This window comes from Aquila chrysaetos, chromosome 5 (assembly GCF_900496995.4).
Source record: "Aquila chrysaetos chrysaetos chromosome 5, bAquChr1.4, whole genome shotgun sequence".
Classification (NCBI taxonomy): Eukaryota; Metazoa; Chordata; class Aves; order Accipitriformes; family Accipitridae; genus Aquila; species Aquila chrysaetos.
This window is the reverse complement of record NC_044008.1, coordinates 29584310-29601846: the sequence shown is the minus strand read 5'-3', so window position 1 is coordinate 29601846 and position 17537 is coordinate 29584310. Positions and strand designations below refer to the sequence as shown.

Sequence of the window (17537 nt, the reverse complement as noted above, 5' to 3'; positions counted from 1 at the left end):
CTCTAGGCTCTTCTAAGCAAGATGGTAATGCCTCCTACTCCAAAAGAACTAGAACCAGAAATTCCCTTCAAACTATGAACAGTGACCCCTATTTCAGAAAAAGGATGCTCAAGGCCCATATGTGAACAGAGGTCATCAGGTGCCAGAAAAAGGACAGTGGCAGTCATTCCCCCGGCGCTTTGTGTCTCCTGCTGGGGAGACCCTAGACATATGTGGTCTTTTGGATTGGGTAACAAGGCTCCTTCCTATCTACGTCCCCAAGGGGGGGAACCTAACTCAGGTTTCTGCTCCAGGTATTGCAGTTTAAACAGTAGACACTGAAGCTTCTAATGGGTTGTCTTCAAAGTCCTTTACTGGATTAAGCTACAGGTAGCTAAGCATTAAGGTATAATTATTTGGATATTACCATAAAACTATTACAATTAAAGCATGCAAGCCAATGTGCTGTGTGCATTGGCCTTTTGAACCCAGCATCACCTTGAGAACCGCTATAAAAAATTCTTCTCAGTGATACCCTAATTTACGGTATCATTTAAATGCGATGTTACCATGCATGAGTGCTTTGTCTTTCTCCTGAATTAATATCAAGCAGGTCAAAGCATGTGCTAGCAACTAGATTCAAATATTGGTGGTTTTGACACTAAAAATTTTGAAATGACAGTGACTCAGTGATGTCCTGAAGCAATGCAAGGCATTGAAGAGACAGCGTACAAATTTGGCCAGAACTGATTTTTGCCAATCAACAATTAAAGTGTAGCTCACTATCTCAAATACTGGACACTCCCTATATCTCATTAGTATACAATGCCTTACCAGTTGGCTGTTACTTACTACCAACTAGCTTTTCAACTATGGAAAATAAAACAGATTTTTAATATCCATCTTTACAGTGATACCTGAAAAATTCAGGGCTCTTTGAAATCTTTTTTTTTTTTTTTTTTTTATATAACGCAATGACAGTGATAGATGTAAGGCCCCCAGCAGGTGGCCTGGATCTTGACTATACAGCTTAAGATCAGAAGAGCATTTATGCTCCTGCACTTTACAAGATTTTATTTTAACGTTTCACAGAGGTCAGACTTTGGGGAAACCAATGTGTCTGTCTCTGAGGTCTCAGACAGATTGCCTTTTGAAAATCAACCTTATCCCTTCCTTCTTTTGCTGAATCCCAAACCATATGCTGACTACTGTCACACATCTCTCCATAACGATGCGAGCAATGAAAAGCCATAGCTTGAGTCTACTTTTCTGGAGCTGAAAACGCGTAGACTGTATGACCTACCTGCAGACCAAATAAAGTGCCAAAAAGTGAATCCTGGTCAGGCTCAAACAAAGTAACAATGTCTGTGGGTTTTCTCCCCTTTCTCTGTAGTGTTGCAGAGATGTACTAGAGAGGGCTTTCCTTGCGGTGTCCGAGGGCTAGCTTGGCTATTGGAATAGCAGAGAAATATTATTACATGTTTATGGGTTTGGAGATAAAAGTGATGCACGAATACAGAATAGCATGCTTGACTTTGGTACTGTGTTTCTGATGGGCAGAGGACAACTAAAAGTGTTATGTACTAAACATTTGAGTCATGCATTTAGACAACTTTGTATATTTAATCATAGGCGTGGTAAGTCTCAAGGAGTTAAATATATATAGGTTGTTCTGAACAAAGCACTGAATCCCCACAAATGAGAGTCAAAGAAATTACTTCCTTGGACTTTGCATGACTTTGTAACAGTATCTCAAGTTAAGATTTTAATTCAGTTCATATTTTTAATAGGTACTTGTTAATTTTGTTTTAACCATAAAACATTTGTGTAACAGTTGCATAAAGAACATTCTTTAATGTTATGATAAAGAAGGTTACAAAATCTTCATCATGGGACAAAGATTTATGCTATCATGGCAACCAGTTTTTGTTTGACCTGAAAATACAACGGCAAAGCTAATAACTTGGGAAAAAAAAAAAAAAAGCAGCTAATTTTGGAAAAAAAAAAGAATACATTGTAAAAAACTTTTCACCCTGGTACACGACTATTAATGATTTCTACTCCTAATAACCAGAACTAATACACTATCTTCTTTTGCAGGTTTCAATTCATGATTTCTTTAAATATAATATTCCTTTTTTGTAGTTCCCTGTAACGTGTCAGAAGCCTACTCCTATTTTGGTAGAAAAAACAAGTTATTTCTGTGCATGGTAAATGTGTAAAACAATACATCTATCAGCTCTTTGTAGGAAGCTGCTGACCTATTATGTGAACAGTCTCCGTAAGATAAATTTAAGCCTTCCACTGTTAGCGGTTTCAAGCAAAAAACCAAAAAAGGGACGTGCTATACCGAGGTCACTCCTGAACTAGGCAGTGTTTTACTAAGTGATTTGGAGGCAAGTGCGTGGCTCAGGCGGAGCCCCCTCGCGCTGCAGGACGGGGAGCTCGGCGGGCGGCTCCTCGGCAGTGCCGCCCAGGTCTGCCTCTCCCCGCCTTCACAGCTCTTACTTCAGACTCGCAGAGCAGCAACTCATCCGCGTTTTTATTTGTGTGCGTGATGTAAGGGCACGCAGGGCTCTGTAGCTGAGCTGTAACCCTCTCCTACATTAGCGATAATCTAGTAACTCTAGCAGTTTCTCTTTCCAATAAAAGATTTTTTTCCAATAGTCTTATTATTATTCCCGGCTCTAGTGAGCTCATGGCTGACAGCTCATCACATATTCCCCAGGGAATCTCTTCTGCTGCAAGAATAGATATTTGTATCTTTTCCACTGTCCACTGAGATTTTTCTAAACTTTTCCTTGCCAATATTGCTAAGATCTGATCAGATAATCCTAACAAGCACAACTCTAACCTAAGAGTATTATTGTCAATGCGCCTGGTCCTTCAAAGATCCAGAAATACGGAGGTAAAACAAATTGCACAGAGTCATTTTCCATGAGGGAAAAGAACAGAGGATTTCACTATGCCTAAGGGTTCACAATCCTTCTGGCAACTCTTCTGGAGAAAAACAAAATCACTGAGAAAAGCATTTACATACCGTACTTTTTATATAAAGTACTTATATCAAGAGGGTTTTCTTTGAAAATGGAAAAGATTAATCCCCAAGGAAATTTAATTCTATTACAGAGAAAACATTTTATTTAGTTCTTAATTTTGGAAATAATGATAGAGGTAATTAAGGTAACAATTCCATGCAATTTATTTCCAAGTAAAATTAAGATGTTCACTCTCCAAGCTAATTTTTCTTTGAGAGAGAAACAGTGTTGAGTGCTTCTTCCTACAGAACAACAGCTTAATATGAGTTGGCTCTAATAGAAGACCTGGGCACATGGAGCTTCCAGCATCTAAAGGGCTGCAGAGATAATTATTTTCTGTGAAGAATGCAAAAAATCCTGATGCTGTTGAGTTGTTCAGAGCCCTAGCTCACACATGCTCTGGTGGGATTCACAGACAACATATTTCCCACCAGACTTACCCACAGGCTCACTACATGAGTTGTTTTCCAAGTATTCGAAATGTGAATACAGTGGAAGGACAAAGCCTTAGAATCTGCTGCCCATGACAGCAACTATTACGCACATTACTGCAAAAACAAGCATGTAGGAAACGTGCATTCAAGACGTTGCTCCAAATCCAGCTGCGCTCCTCAAAACAATTTTATTCTGGTCCAGCTGGCCATGCACATAGGCCACTGGGTTTTGCTTTTCCCTGAAGGAATTGATTAGGTACTTTATTCCTCTATCGTTTACCTGACTCTCCCTGTCAGCGGCTGGAACAGGCTCTATGCTCAGCATTGCTTTATGAAACTCCTTGTCAGGCACCTAACTTGCTCCTTGTGTTTTGTGGGGAACTGGGTTCCCTCACTTGGACTTGAAGTTACTTTACAAAAGGGGAATATATACACTTGAAGGAAAGAGCCTTTGTTATCTATGAAACTAATTTGTACACTCTCAGAAACCTGAATGGTTTTCTATTTTTAAAAATGTTTACCCTCTTTCATACAACAATTTGTCTACGTTTTTGGAGAGTAGTGAGGGGCAAGCAGAAGTTTGAGAAAATGTGAATTGTGATAAATTGCTCCTTTTGTTCTTAAGACCTAGAGTAAACAACATGTAATTGAAACTGATGGAGGTACTGAAGTTTAGCCGTGGTGTAATTAAGAGCAAAACATGGGTCATCACATCTAAGAAAGCTTCACCTTTTTTCCTGAAGCATCTGCAGAAAAGCACTAAAATCAGTTGTCCGCAGACTGAACTGAAATGTGAGCAATTAACTATTACAGCTTTGCCCATTTCATTGTTTTCTTTTCTTGAGCTTGATTTTCTCCCATATTATGGGTTATTCCTTGGACTTATCTATAAGATCAGTGACAGAGATGCCTTTATATATCAAAAATCTACCATATACTATAATTTCTTGGATGCATGGAAAGACAGATATTAATTCTTACAATGCTCCATTTAATTAATAGAAATTAGTGAAACTTAAAGCATAAATATTTAGAAAAATACTCTATATTTAAAAATAAGTACTGCTGGATAGTAATTGCTGAGGGACAATTAGTTGGCCACAGATGGTTACTGTGTGCAATTTGTGCCTAGCTGCACCGAGTAAACATATTTAGAAATGAATGTAACTTTTTTTTTAGAAGTTAGAACCCTCTTCATGCTTCTTCCATTCAGATCCAGCTCTTTTCCTACCAACCATGACTTTCAGACATGTCCCTTTCTCACAACTTTTTAAGCATCTTTTATCTGCAGAGCCCGAAGATTTCAATGGAGAACAGCATTTCCCTACCTGGAGCAAGTCTTTGGAGAAATATTAGGTGAAAAAAACTCTGCAGGCAATGACAGGAGAGACAAATGCAGCAAGAGGCAGAGCATCTCTCAGCCATGTAAGGAAAGGGAGTTTCACAATCCCTATTATACCTCCGTAGTGACGGACGACCTCCATCTTCAGGGAACTGATCAACCCCACCCCACTTGGGTCATGTAAATTACCTGGTAATTGATCTTGCTGTAGTTTAGAGGATTAACAGCACATGAGACATAGCAAACTAGAAGGTAATGTTGAGCTGAAGCCCCACAAGCTGTGGAGGAGCCATTTGTTTACAAATAAACATAAGCTCATTCAATTAGCTAATGAAAGTAGATGCTTATGCAGAAGATAATTTTTGCACAATGTGTTAAGCCAGGGACCCAAGAATGAATTAGCCTAGTATGGTAGCACAGGGATGAAAGTGGAGTCCACTGTGGCTCCAGTGCCTCCTTCTGCATGGCCGTGGTGTGTGGGTGGAAGGGAGTCTTCTCTGGAGATGGGAGTAGGCTGCAACTGGGGGTGCCAGGAGCAGGGATGGGCTTCAGCTGGGGGAGCAGCACCAAACTCAGGGGAAAACGGCATAACCCTCCCTCACTGGGTGCTTCCACTTTTCACTTTGTGCAAGGAGACTTTTCAAGCAGAATATAACCGATTTAAGAGTACAGTGCAATTATTTATTGGCTAATACACATGATATATATCTAGGATTAATGAGTTACTGAACTAGGTATTAATATTCTCACCAACCTTAATGAGATATTCAATGCATCTTCGCTGGCCTGGCAGTCATCAGTCATGTCAGATAGGGCTGGCCTCCATTGCTCCTTCGAATGGGCTGATCATCAGGGATGCTGAGTTTTGGCCTAATTTTCTGCTTTATTCCTGGGATTTTATAGACTTTAAGGCAGTGTTTTCCCCATTGAATCATTTCCTGCTAACTACTGCAGTATCAAAAATTTTACTTCTACGTGTTTCTTTTCTTATCTTGCACAGTTTTAGCTCACACCTTCAAGATAATTTTCTCAGTAAAACCAAGCCAAGGTTACAGAGCTCTGCTGCACCAACCTAGGCCTTGCAACACAGGCAACTGAATCCCTCCACTGTTAAATTATCCTACTTTTTCCAAGTTATCCCTACCCTTTTCCCCCTACATTTTAACTAGTTAGTGTTCCTAGCAGGCTAGCGGACTTTGTTTCTCATTCTATATTCACACCCTGTTGACTCAAAGGCAAAATTTGCTGGGGGTGAGGAAGGGGAGGAATAAGAGAACGCTGTCTTTGAAAAGTCACAGCTGGTGAGGATCCTCCTTGTTTTGCACACAGGTTGTGAAGTTTGCATCCCAGGGCCCAGGTAATGAATCTGATTCCCTGCAAATGACTGGTTTCAGCATATTCTGAAGTAGGCCAGGAAGAAAAATCACTCGGTCAAGTGACCTGGACAGTTTTGTCCCACTTCAACACGAGGAGAGCTGCTTCTATCCAAAGTGGTTGGGTTTTTTGTTTTGCCCAATTGAAGGGGGTTTTGCCTCCCTTGCAGTGCTCACAAGCCCTTTCAGGAGTGACCTGGGGCAGCCAGCCCCTGCCAGGGTAACCTAGACACTCTCTCAGAGAAATGAGAAAGCATCTTGAGCAAAAAGTGGTGCAGAATAAAAGAAAAGGGGTAAAGAAAAAGGAGAAGGTCATCTTTCATATTCCATCATTCTTTCACTCAACCGTGCAATACAACAGCAATTTTATAAATGACTCCCTCTGAGAACTAAGTCAACTCTGCCAGATCAACAAAAAGTTAATCTTCCTTAAAATATTTCACTCAGGGTTATACTTATTCCATAACTTCTTCAAGAATATTCATCATTCAAATTCTCATTTAAATCCTCAAAATGGGGCTTCAGTGATACATAGATGTAAATAGAAAGAGAAACTAAGAGCTATTATGTATTTTGTCAATTTTATCTCATTATTTCACTTTTTTTCATACACAGTAGAGGTGTTTGTGTTTCAATACAATCTCAGCTTTCTTTTCCAGGCTGACAAGTTTTTGATGACATAAAGGATGAGCAGGAAGTATTTTATAAGGTCTCTCTGGTACCTAATTCATTCTTTATTCACTAAGAAAAGCCAATATTGAAAAATGCCTTTTGCCTCTAGTGTAGTTTTAACATTGGTCAGTTTAAAGAAACAAAAATTTTGTTCCCAAAATCTCACATAGAACCTTTTATTTTGAAGGACCTGCAGCACTTACAGTTGTAAAGAAGTAATTTTCTGTTTTCAATTAATGTGTATTTTTCCTTGAATTCTTAAAGTAAGTTTTTCACAATATACACATGGATGGGAAAAATAAAAAAAAAATTGGTGGCAGCTTCAAGGTTTAAAATATGTATTTTCTAATAAATTTTGCATAGATCATTAAATAAATACAATCTTTAGCACAGCCTATTTTTCCAACGTCTTCTGCTAGGATAGCTTCTTCAATATAAAGCTGGAATAATCTGAGTTGTTCTCTTGAAATATTGCTCCTAAATATATACCTTCCAATAAGAGAGAAATCAGATTATGTTTAATTTTAAAGACATGTTACGATAATTCAGAATCTGTCACTATGTGGTTTGTGAGTGCCAGTTTGAGCTCAAGTGCCATTCCCTTAAGTCATATAACTCTTTTCCTGTTTTCTGCCTCATTCATCTTGCACTGAGAAGGCAAGGCAGTGCTATCACAGGCTGATATTAAAAACTATTAACAGCTGAAAAGATCTGACTGTAGGGTGAGCATCCTACCTCCAAGATAAAGCCTATTTTCACCCTGCAAGGAGCTGAAGGTTGAAGAGAACAGATGTTTCAGGAAATTCAGGATCTGAAAAACATAGTAAAGTTAGTTAACTTAGCAGCTCACACAGACATGTGCAAACTGATGACTGATAACAAGAGAGCTAACAGTGTAAGCACAGTGGAAAACAGCTCACCGTGGGTCAGCCACTCACAAATTCACCCAGTTCTTTGAGATACACTGATATTACATCTATACCGCTAGTGGCATCCGAACTAGCTAGCCTAAAATTACATCATGTGTGTATCTCTGTGAGCTGAAGTCATAAAGGGAAAAATAGATCAGATAAAACAGACCTACAGATTTTTTTTGTAGCAAAAGGCTCTTTCTAACTGAGGAACAATAGAAAGCTGGGTGGTTTCAAAGTCCGTCTATTCCAAAACCCCCTACAGCAACTGAGATGCTTAGAGAAATGCATTGGAAGACAGCAGCCACATGATGGTGACGCTTTTCCAGAATATTTCCTCAGACTGAACAATCTGTGGCTTAGGGACTTTCTGAAAAAAGCAGGAAACTGATGGTACAGGAAAGAGAAAGGCAGAAAGACACAGGAGAGCCTGTATATACGCATGAAGAAGATCCTGGACTTTTGTAAAAGGCACAGCTCTCAGGAGAGGGTTCAGGCAAGAAGAGTGGCGTGTTGTGAGAGCAAGCTTGATCCTTTGCTGTTCCTAAGCAAGGACCCACTCATGCCTTGTAGTGTGTTTGGGCCAATGTATTGGGTTCACATGGCAAAGCTTTGGTAGCAGGGGAGTTGCAGAAGTGGCTTCTCTAAGAAGAGATCAGGAGCTTCCCCCATGTCAGACACAGACAGTTTCAGCCAGTTCCAAGACCAACCCACTGCTGGCCAAAGCTGAGCCAATTGGCGACGTTGGTAGGACTTCTGTGATAACATATTTAAGAAAGGGTAAAAATGCTGTGCAGTAGCTGGGAGGAATGAGAAAAATGTGAGAGAAACAGCCCTGCAGACCCCCAGGTGAGTGAAGAAGGAGGAGAAGAGGTGCTCCAGGCGCTGGAGCAGAGATTCCCCTGCAGCCCGTGGGGAAGACCATGGTGAAGTTGCTTGTCTCTCTACAGCCCATGGAGGACCACGGTGGAGCAGATATCCACACTGCAGGCCATGGAGGACTGCATGCTGGAGCAGGTGGACATGCCCTGAAGGAAGCTGCAGCCTGTGGAGAAGAGCCCATGCCAGAACATGGGCCTGGCAGGAGCTGCAGTCCATGGGTGACCCACACTGGAGCAGTCTGTTCCTGAAGTACCCTGTGGAGAGGACCTATGCTGGAGCAGTTCTTGAAGAACTGCAGCCTGTGGAAAGGACCCATGCTGGAGCGGTTTGTGAAGGAATGTATCCCGTGGGAGGGACCCCACACTGGAGCAGGAGAACAGTGTGAGGAGGAAGGAGCAGCAGAGATGAAGTGTTATGAACTGACCACAATTCCCATTCCCCATTCTCTCTGCTCTGCTTGGGTGGGGAGGAGAAGGAGAAGTTGGGAGTGAAGTTGAGCCTGGGAAGAAGGGGATAGGGGGAAGGTATTTTTAGGTTTTGGTTTTTTCTTTTTCACTATCCTAGTCTGTTATTAATTGGCATTAAATTAAATTAATCTTCCACAGGTTGAGTCTTTTTTGCCCATGACGGTAATTGGTGAGTGATCTCCTTGTCCTTATCTTGACCCACAAGCTTTTCATCTTATTTTCTCCCCTGTCTTACTGAGGAGGAGGAGTGAGAGAGCAGCTGGGTGGGTGTCTGGCAGCTGGCCAAGGCTAACCCACCACAACCATTCACTCTCTAAACCAGACACTCATCATCCCAGAAGCAACGTTTTGGGGCCAAAGCTAAGCCAATTTGACTTCGTGGCATTAGGGTTCTTACTAAAAGGGCCTAAACATTGCCTGTCACAAAAGCAGCTGTAATGCAAGCAAACTGGACTGGATGACCTTTGTGTGGGCTCCCATGGCCACGTGCATCCTGCAGGTGACATTGAGAAGGTGGGCCACTGAGCACACTGGGCTTTAGATATTACCATAGAGATCAACTACAGCCTCCATAGACAACTTCTGGAAGACTACCAACAAATAAGAAATAGTTACATGTGAGATTGTGTCACAGGGAACAGGCAGCGTCCTACCATCTGCTGTCACTTTTGAGGTTCTTCTGTCAGAAAATCTTATTTTCATTTTCTTTCTCTGCTTGAGGGCTTTCAGATCCATATCTCCAAGGAGTGACTCTTACCCACCTGTTTATAGAGGCATCTAAGGGCATAGGAAATTGCTGTCAGCTCTACCTCTCGACATTGTTTCACAGGGCATGAAAACAAACCAAGGTCCCCATCTTCAAGCATTAAGTATTTTGTCCAGTCCTTAGAACATGGAATGTGAGAGTTTCAAATGTCCTAAGTCACCAGGCAAGAGAATTTTTTTTTTCTTTTCTTTTTCTGACCTAATAAATCCTGAATACTTTTCTGCCTGACAGAAGGATCTCAGCTGGAAGAGTGGAAATTATCTTCTCCCTCAACAAAACACACAAAAAGCTGGCAGCTGATGCACGCTTCAGAGCACTGGGAGTCAAATCTCTTCAGCAAGGGAGGAAACTGCACAAGACATATCTGATGGGAGCTGCTGCTATTCGCAGAAAAGAAAGGACTCCTCCAAGTCCAGCAGTGTGATAAAAAAATCTGCTGCTGCTGTAATTCCCAATTTGGTAAAGCTCCAGTAGGAATTGCACAACACATCCACAGGGACACAGAAAAAACCCTCACTTCAGAGACAGGTGGAAGCCTGGCACTGCGTTGCTCTATGCTATGGAAACTAAGTCAAAGCCTCTTATCAGTCCTGGTTTGTATTGGTGGCAGATGAGGAAGATACTGGGAGCTGCAGTACTGTCCACAGAATCACAAGGCAGTAGTACCTCAGGAGCACTGCAATCATATCATGGTACCACACAGCATTGTGACTTGAAGTTACTAGTCTAGAAAAATAGTTTGTTAGATAAATAAAGTAAGGTAAGTAAATTCATTGGATGAATTCAGAGAAATTTGAGATGATTTTGAAAATTTGTAACAATATATTGGCTTTTCACCTTAAAATCATGTCTGTACCGGTGACATTCTGTATTTACCACATAGGCAAGCATAGTATATGTTCCCACATGATTAGCTATTCAAGTATTTGCTCTTGATTTACTATTGATAGTATAGTATGAAATATAGGATTATGTGCACATGTGGAAATTTCCTCTCACGTTCTTCCACCCACGTAATATATTTCACAATTTCTGAAGTCACATAGAAGACAAAGAAACCTAAAAATATACAAATGAAATTAACAGTATTTTCATTAAACTTTAGGGCTTCCCATCCTACTAAACCCAAACATTTTCTGTACCTGAATTTTTATCACAAGAACTAACACCTAACTTTCCTATGAATCACCATTACATCACATTTTTTAAGACAGATCTATTTGCAAGCATAATGGCAGTTGCTGAATGCTTTGAATTCCAAATGATGCTTGATATGGCAGCTTTGCACATATAAGTGCAGTCACTAAATCTACTTTACAGTTAGAGCTCAACAGCAGTAGAGAAAGATGATAGCTGTTTGAGAGAAGAATGAAGTGCTCTACCCATAGCAATGTCCTCAGCAGACTCACTTCAATACAGGTTCTCAGTATTTGACCCATGGCAGCCTAAACTGTAGATATGATCTTTCAGACTGTTATTCTGAAAAATATAACACAAAAAAAGTCATCTTAAAAGTTACCATGCTACCTTGCAATGACTAAGTTGACCCATATTTCACACACAGGTTTCTTATTCTATAACATTTAAGTGTGGGGAAAATCCTGTGTGGAGTAAAGAAAACTGACTTTTGGGAAAACTCACTGGAACTCCAGGGCACAAAGACAGGGAGGCTCTGCACTGCCAGGGTTGCAACCTAGGAACCGTCTTACACGTTTATTTTCTGTCATTCTGTAATATTATACCTGCAATATAACTCAAATTACTAATTTTTTTTAAAATTTCCTGGCAAGTTATGAAATTATATATGAGCTGCCAAATGCTATGTACCAATATCCTTCAATGACGTGCATAATTTTACTAGGTGAAGTTGTTGACCTATAAATAGTTGTCCACTACATTTCAATTGAGGGGCATCTGGATGATGATAGAGAGATTTTATATAGTCTTCACACATAAATAGTAGGATTGTGGCATGGTGGCTAGAATTTTAATGCAGTGATTTGGCATTGTTCAGCTGGTTGCCATTCCACGGTGAGTGTTGTAATAAACCCAGACTGACAAAGGGTGGGAAGGAAAGCTAATTTTCCTGTGATGTCTTTTTCACAAAATGATTTATTTTAATGCTTATATTTGTTGTCACTGTAAGCCTTAGAAACCTTTTGATGGCCAAATCCCTATGAGGTCAGTCATTTGAGATCTGAAGATAATTTTCTAGGATGCCAAGCTTATGTTTCCTCCAGAGGTGATTTCATTAGTGATGTCATGACATAAAGCATTTAAGACTGCTGCAACTAGTTAAATGTGTCATTGGTGGATGCTCTGAGATAAACACAGAGATTGACCCAAAGCAGCAAACCTCACACATACATCTTCTACAGACGTCTGTCAGATTGCTAGCAGCCAGGCAGGAAGAGAGAAAGTTCCGTCATTTATTAAATAAAAAGGATAATGTAATTTTCACTAAATGTCAGACATACCTCAGGAAACAATCCTCTTATGGAGTCTTTAATTTTTTTGGTATGTTTATTCAGCTCTCCAGTTACTAATCTGATTTGATTTTTCATTAGATCTTCTCAATCTAACCTCGTTGATTGATATTAGAGCTGATTTAAGAAATTAAAAAGTGAGAGCAAATATAAGAAATTAAAAGCAATCAAGGAAACTGCATCACATTTCATGATTTGTTACTTTTGACAAATGACAAATCCACTCATTTAGAAACAATACTTTGATTATATTATATCAAGTTTTATTGATCCAGAATAATTCTTATAGCATAACAGAAAATGACCAACATGAACATTTGATAGAACTATTAATCACAGCATAAGGCTTCCACATAAGACTTCATAGTAACAAAAGATCTCATTTTGCTGTTGCGTGCTATTTCTACTGAGACCAAATCCTAATCTCAGGTAAACTAAAACTAACCACTATGGAGGGACTCCATTTTGCCAGCAAAAACAATCCCCATTCACATTCCTGAACATAAAAATGGAATTTGGCCCATTTTTGGTTAAAATGCAATTACAGTGCAACAGAACAAGAAGATTAAAGGAAGGTGGATCCATCTCATGTGGTACATTGCTATTTGCATCCTCTAGAACCCCAAGTTTCCCTCCATATATCTTTCATTCTTTCTCTGTCTCCAACTGAAAGAGGCTTGAGCAGCTGGGTGCTTTTTCATACCTGTTGACAGCTCCTCAGCGACATTTAAGAGTGACACTGAAACCCCCAGAGCTTGCCTTGAGTTTAAATGTAGCCGATTCTAGCTTCTTGATCTGAAACCAGTTTCTGAAAGCATCCTGCGACACTTAATAATGAGGTCTTTTGCTGTTCACTAATGACAACTGCAAATTTTTTAAAAATACAGTTTAAGTCCAATTATTTTTATGATTAGTCCTTTCTTTAGCAAGAAAACTAAAGAATATTTGAAATAGAGCTAGGTGCTACATTTCTAATCATGTCTAATTTTAAAATATTTTTTCTAGCTGTCTTTATTGACATGTTATGTTACCAATTTTTTCCCTCTCACAAATGTCACTGTAGCAAATGAATTGTCAGCTTGTCATAGTGAATCAGAAAGTTCCTTCCTGTGTCCCTCACCTTGGATGTAGCATCACGATAGCAACGCACAGTCTGAATATTTTGTGGCCCTTTCTAAAACAGGAATTCCCACCACCATGAACCCGAAGCCAAAGGCTACATCCCCCAAAAGAACTTACTCTTCACATGCCTTTTTGGGGGTGCTTCAATCCATTACCTTTGTTTCTGCTCATTTGCAGAAGTATTACCCTTCGCCTAATGCCCGACCCTTACAGCACCTCTTTTTCTGCCACCGGGGAAGGCCCATCGGCACCGAACTGACGGCGCCAGGCAACGCTGGCTTCTTCTCTCACGGGATTTCACGTCGGCCACCCCTGTCAGCTCCTCCTTCTGGATGCGGCCCTTGCTGAGCCTGACCCTGAGCTGCCCGGCGGGGAAGCGTCCCGCTCCGGCAGCGCCCGCCACGCTCTTGCATGGCTGTGCCGTGCCGCGCCGCGCCGGCTAGCGCTGCGCGTGGGACGCGCCCGACGGTGCCCGGTCCTGGCTGCCATTCCCACCGCCCTCCTAAGGGACGCGGCAGGCGAAGCACCGGGCTGTTTGCTCTGCGTAGCAGGCGGCCCTGTTGAGGCGGCGCTGGCGGGACGAGTTGGGTGGGTGGGTAGAGGCTGCCATGATTCCACGACAGATAGAGGCCCCGAGGACCGAGATCAAAGGTTAAATAGCTTTTTGCTGCCATCTCTTGATAAACCAGAGGAAAAGGCAGCAGAAACAGATACCGTGTCTGGGCAACACCCACTAGGCCCGGGCAGGCATTTAGCGCTCGCTGATGAGGATGAATTTACCTTCTGGGTGGACAGAGCACTAACGAGTTGTCACGAGTGTTTGACGGATGAGCATCAGAGCTGCACTGGGAGAGAGGTTCATTATAAATAAACCTCATCCTCGCTGCCCTGACTCTGGGCTGCGGGAGACTGGGAGGGAAACGTGGCTCCTGCCTTTGAGGAAATGAGTAATCTCCTAACGGCACAGTCTCTGTGTACTACGGACAGAGCTTTCCACTGTAAAAACAGGCTTGAAACGCAGGCTCTGTCATCGTAAGAGACACTAGGTGTGGACCCTGGGGTGACCCGGGATCAGTGGCTGCAGAGCTCCATTGGGACCCCGAGTCCCTGCCAAATCTCAGCGATGGGGACGTTTCTGTGGCTAGACTATTCAACCAGCTCCCCACAATTTCACGTGTCCCACAGCTTCCCTCTGGTACCTACACAGCTCCCATTTTGCTGGCTAGCTAAATCTTCTGTATTCACATGTATGGATCATCCACAGCAGTAAATACCCACCGCTACAGATCAAGCAGGTCTGCAGATCAGGCCTCGGAAGCAATGAAATCTAAATAAGCACACTTCCTTTTCCTTTCTTTTTGGAAATTATTGTGAAAACTTTGGCCCATGAATATTGCTTTCATGACTTCCAAGGCTGCCATAATTTCTGCTTAGCCAATGCTAAGCCCCTGCTTCCCCAGGATGTGGAAAAAAATGAAAGTAGAATAAATTCAAATCAGCAGACAATTTACTGAGAAATTCTTTTAAACAGGCATTGCATAAAATGCAGCTGTCGTCCCTGAACAGAGCCCAGGATCCCTGCAGAAAGCTCAGAGCTCTGCGATGCCAAGTCACATTCCTCCTTGCTCTCTTTTCTGCTCCTCTGCCACCACTCAAATTAAGATATTGCCTGATGCTTTGGTACTCTTCTGGGTGAAGTTGGATTGAGGCAACTGAATAAATCCTCACTAGCTGGTGGGTTCTGAAACGTGTAAGTCGCACAAATACTCCATAAAATAAAGTTTTCCTGGAAAGTTTTCCAGTGAGACTTTGAGTGAGATGGTGGCACCTGAGTAAAGGGGGATTTTAGATTCAAGTTTTGGTCTCAGATACCTTCATCCTATCCAAATCCTTCTTTAGAGATGCTGGGTTTTCTATTGGATCTGACCCTGAGAGAGAGGAAGAGTGAAGTGGCAGGAGAGATTAGAAATAAGTTAGCAGAACACCAAAGGGATTAAGATTGTGATAAACCTAAACTAGTAAAAAATCAATAGGGGAATGTCTGCTTTTTACTTCAATTATTTGTCCTTCACTTTTCTCTGGAAATCATTTACCATTATTGAAGATTGCTTGGAATGTTTAAAATATTAATAGCATTTTTACTGAGGTAGCCATCAGCAGAATTAAAACTAAATTATAATAACAAGAATCAATACTTTCCTAATTTCTAAGATGTGAAATAGGTATCATCACCAACATGCATACAGGAAATATATACTTTCATTTAGTTAGACTGATGTTCATATACAACATTTGGCACTATCTGGCAAACTGAGAAAGCAATGCAACACTATTGTGTCTGGTCTAAACCCATTAATGTAAAGAAACACAGTCACAGTTTGAAAAACAAGAAACAAAACACTAAAATACCTGCTACATTGCTGGTGGTGGCCTAGGCATATTCTGACTGCTGACTGAACAACCTTTACAATTAAACATGGAAATTACGTTGTTAAGCCTATGAATGTCCTCGAGGATCTCCTTTTTAACATAACTTTGTACCCTATCCAGGATAATAATAAAGTTTATTTTAATGGATAGAAGAAAGTTTCAGTCCCCTTCTTTCCAAAAATGGCTAATGCAAATACAGTAAAGAGTAGTGCACACTTCTTAAAAAAGGAGGAGGCTGGAAAAGCCAAGCAGTTCCCCTCCCTTCCCTTAGTCACTCATTTTATATAAAGTAAGTCAGTTTTAACTGTGTTAGAAAATTATGCCTCTTTCTCAATTTTAATTTTTTAATGTCATGTCCAAAATATTTCAATGTCATGGCCTCAGCTGTAGTGACTTTGAGTTGTCGTAGACCATCTAGTAAGACTCACGGTTGCACAGGGGAGAGTTAGACCAATGGCTTTCTAGTATGAATTGCTTAATCCCTGCAGGACGCTTGGAGAAAAGAATCCTTTTGAACAGGAACATGATTCCTGTACATGTAATTAGAGCCATACTCCAATGCCCTGCTGTATCCTCTAGGAAATTCTAATTGTGTTTAGCTGTCATCTTAAGTTCTTATGTGCTTTAATGATATGGGATAAGAAGATTATTCTGATAGGATATTAAGGGGAAATATCAATTTGATTTAATCCCATGTTTCTGCATCAGCATCCTCAAATGACCTGTGCTGCTGAGCCACTGTACTTCCTAACAAGAACTAAGCTTTCTGTCATTGTTCCTGTAAAACTTCCAACTGGAAACACCAGTCCAAGAGCTGTATTTCAACTTACTCAACTGTGGCCTGAGACAGACAGGCAGATAAATGCACTGATACAAAAGCTTTCATTAAGAAAGAGACAAAAATCACACTAAGAGATTAAAGATAAAAATGGGTTTTGACAGTGTACTGTCCTACTGTCCTACCTCATGACCCACAAGTAATCGTAACTGAAGTTCTCATATTGATGACCAGAAAGTACGTGCTTTCTTAAGTATGAATCATGTTGTCTCCATATGGCTCCATGCATTATAAAATGTTGCTAAATTACTGCTTAGCTGCTCCCCATTTTCTTTAACGGCCAACTAGAAAATGAGAGTCCTGTTGAATCTTGGGAAATTATACAAGGCTAAAAAGAAGTCTAATAATGGAAGAACAAACTAGAACTCCTACCTTCTGCCCCTGATTGTCTAGATAGCCTCAGACAAATTACTTTATTGTAGGCCAAAATAATTGTGTGTCAAAAATGAAAACCCTCCTTTTCTTTACTTTTGTTCATGTCATGCTATTAGATGACCCAGTATAATTTCATAGCTTTATAAGCACATGTTTACTGGATCAGATTAAAGCACTGGCCGGTGCTCTGTCTCTGACAGCAGTTCCCCCTCCCTCCCCTTGCGCATTCCCAAACAACCGCTTCAGTTTAGGATAGATTATAAAAAAAGAAGGCAGTGAAATTTCCTTCAGAGTACATCTAGACTCCTGCAAATCTATGGGTTAAGGTATCACTTCCTATCAATTCAAGAGGCAATTAGCTGTGAAGATAAAAATACCCTATCAGGCTCCATTAATTAAGATCAATATGTCAAGCAGTAGCA

General features: G+C 40.8%; 1 long non-coding RNA gene across 1 annotated transcript in view; it reads right to left on the bottom strand.

Annotated features, from left to right (window-relative positions):
* LOC115341903 overlaps nucleotides 1-17537 on the bottom strand; it is a 56263-nt gene that overhangs the window by 21370 nt on the left and 17356 nt on the right. The window contains exon 2 of the long non-coding RNA XR_003923568.1: nucleotides 7574-7649. This is a non-coding gene — a long non-coding RNA (uncharacterized LOC115341903). The remainder of the gene's footprint in view (nucleotides 1-7573; nucleotides 7650-17537) is intronic.